Below are 2,277 nucleotides of genomic sequence, written 5' to 3'. Positions count from 1 at the left end.
TTGGCAGTAACAAATCGGGTATCATGTTGTTATTTTTTGTTGCCAGTGGAATAGTTCAGTAACATCCCCAACAGTGTTCCAGGGTCGAGTGGTCGGTATGGAGTATAGATCAAGGAAGGCTTTGAACAGCTTGCATTGGGTTCTCCCGAGACGGTTCTATCAGGTTAAGGTGCGTTGTTTAGCGCCGCAATAGATCAGTTGCGCTACGTGGGTGATGTTCTCAAAGCATAGAGCGAGGGAAAAATGAGGACTTCAATTTGCTGCCTCCATCCGCTAGCGCGCTGAGTGCAGTAGTGGCGCGTACCTAACGACGAAAAAAACGACTGCTTTAGAGTCTGGACGGTCAGCAGCATTTTGAACTCTTTCATTAGAACGGAAAATAAAAATTTGAATTTTCGACCTGTTTAGCAGTGTATTTTTCGTGTTTTGACCTTCAATTTTTGGATTGTTTCCCATTTTTACATAGGAATCGACCATTTATTTATAATTTTTACCCATTTGCAACTGCTCCATTGAAGAGTAAAGGGACTATAGAGTCCCATTCTGTTTTCTCCGAACAAAAGAAACCCACCCCGAGGTTTAGGTGTGCGGGAAACAGTCCTAAAGATGGGTTAAGCTTATACAAATCTAGTCCCATTCGAGCAGTAACAATAAGAACTATTTCAATGTTCACACTCGGAAAGAAAAGGTGGATTCTTTGAAAGTGTAAACAAAGGTTGCCATCGGGCGAGCCTTATCAGATGGTCAGTCCATCAAGTTTGGTCTAAGCCTGAGGACGTCTTTGCTGGTGGCAGGCTTAAACTCATGTACAGGTGGAATTCCTTTATTCTACGTGGGAGCAACATGTAACACCAACAGGTATTTAACATGTACCTAATACCAACAAGTATTTAACTTGTAACAACAACAGGTATTTATTTCCCATGTAATACATGGCCGATCTTACCATTGAGGGTTAACACAGTGTCAAGTGTTTTCTTTGACGTCACCCATTTGATTAATACAGGCCAAACTATGGATTAACTGAAAACTCTCTGAGGTACCTAAGATCGGACATAAAAGGTAGAATGTTAGTGGTGTTTGTTTTACGGATATAGGAATTGTTCTGGTTGTCCTTTGATCTAGTGTGTTTTGTATACCAGTAACACTTTTGTAGACCTTGTTCCTTGTCTATTGGTTATTGGTTATACCTAGTCGATTGATGTCGATCACCAAAATTTTATTTGATCGTAACCATCCAGTTGTTGTCAAATGTTGGTGTATAGAGGATTTATAGAGGATCCAATAGATCCCAAAGAGATATCGAGTTTAAGAACAGTGAACAATTGAACAGTGACAATGCATTAGGTACCTACTTTGAAGTTTACAGTCAAAGTGACAATGGCATAAACATATGCTCGGATAAGCAAGTTAAACGACATTGATAAATCAATTTATGTCTCTTATGAGCTTATGACTAATTTGCTCAAGAGGTATTTATGAAAGAATTGGTTTTTAAGAGAGCCTGCATCAACAGTCTGTATATGCAATATGCAGGATATTGTACCTCATTTATTTAGAAGAGAACATGAACAATTGATCATAATAAACACGACTTGAATAAACTTGAATATTTTGTTCTTTCAGAAACAATAGCAAACATGATACATACATCGGAGGAAAATGAGAAATAACCATTAACCAAAATCACAACTCAAAGATAGACATACTAACAGAAAACCAAACCAAGTGAACAACAATGCTCCCATATTTGACTCTGACACTGTTATGTCTATCACAAACATCAGTATACTGTTTGGAGAACGAATACTTCATCACACATCTGCTGAAGAACTTGAAAAACGACATCCTCCACCTGAAACCAGGCTCGAACAAAACGTATATTTTGAACAGCAAACTACTCGGGAGAAATGACAGCATCGAACTCGACATTAAGAGCAGGAAAGGAGTCAGCAAAAACAAAGAACATGACAAAGAAAATGCTCTGGACTTGAACGAACTACATAAGCATCATGCCAAACACAGCCACCTTTCCTTAGCAGAAAGGAGGAGAAGGAAACTGCGAAACAAAATCCGGAAAGCTATGCTCAAGGAATTCGAGGATATTCACAAGAATCATGCTCTGAAAATCAGGAAAATAATGAAGCATAAAGAACACATTAACGGAAGGAAGAAGATCAAAATAAAGGTCTTGCGGAAACATCTGCAGGGTGTGAAAGTCGAGTTGGAGCCCGAGATAGCCAACAAAACCGAAGGTAATTATTTAATAGCTTTAGA

General features: G+C 38.9%; 1 long non-coding RNA gene across 1 annotated transcript; it reads left to right on the top strand.

Annotated features, from left to right (window-relative positions):
• The first annotated feature begins 682 nt into the window (after positions 1–682).
• On the top strand, positions 683–1,941 carry LOC113472630. The gene is made up of 2 exons (XR_003394856.1): positions 683–858; positions 1,627–1,941. It is a non-coding gene; the product is annotated as an uncharacterized LOC113472630 (long non-coding RNA).
• Positions 1,942–2,277: the final 336 nt, after the last annotated feature.

Source organism: Diaphorina citri, unplaced genomic scaffold, assembly GCF_000475195.1.
Source record: "Diaphorina citri unplaced genomic scaffold, Diaci psyllid genome assembly version 1.1 scaffold6656, whole genome shotgun sequence".
NCBI lineage: Eukaryota > Metazoa > Arthropoda > Insecta > Hemiptera > Psyllidae > Diaphorina > Diaphorina citri.
The sequence above is the reverse complement of the archived record's forward strand: the minus strand, read 5'-3'. Positions and strand labels throughout refer to the sequence as shown.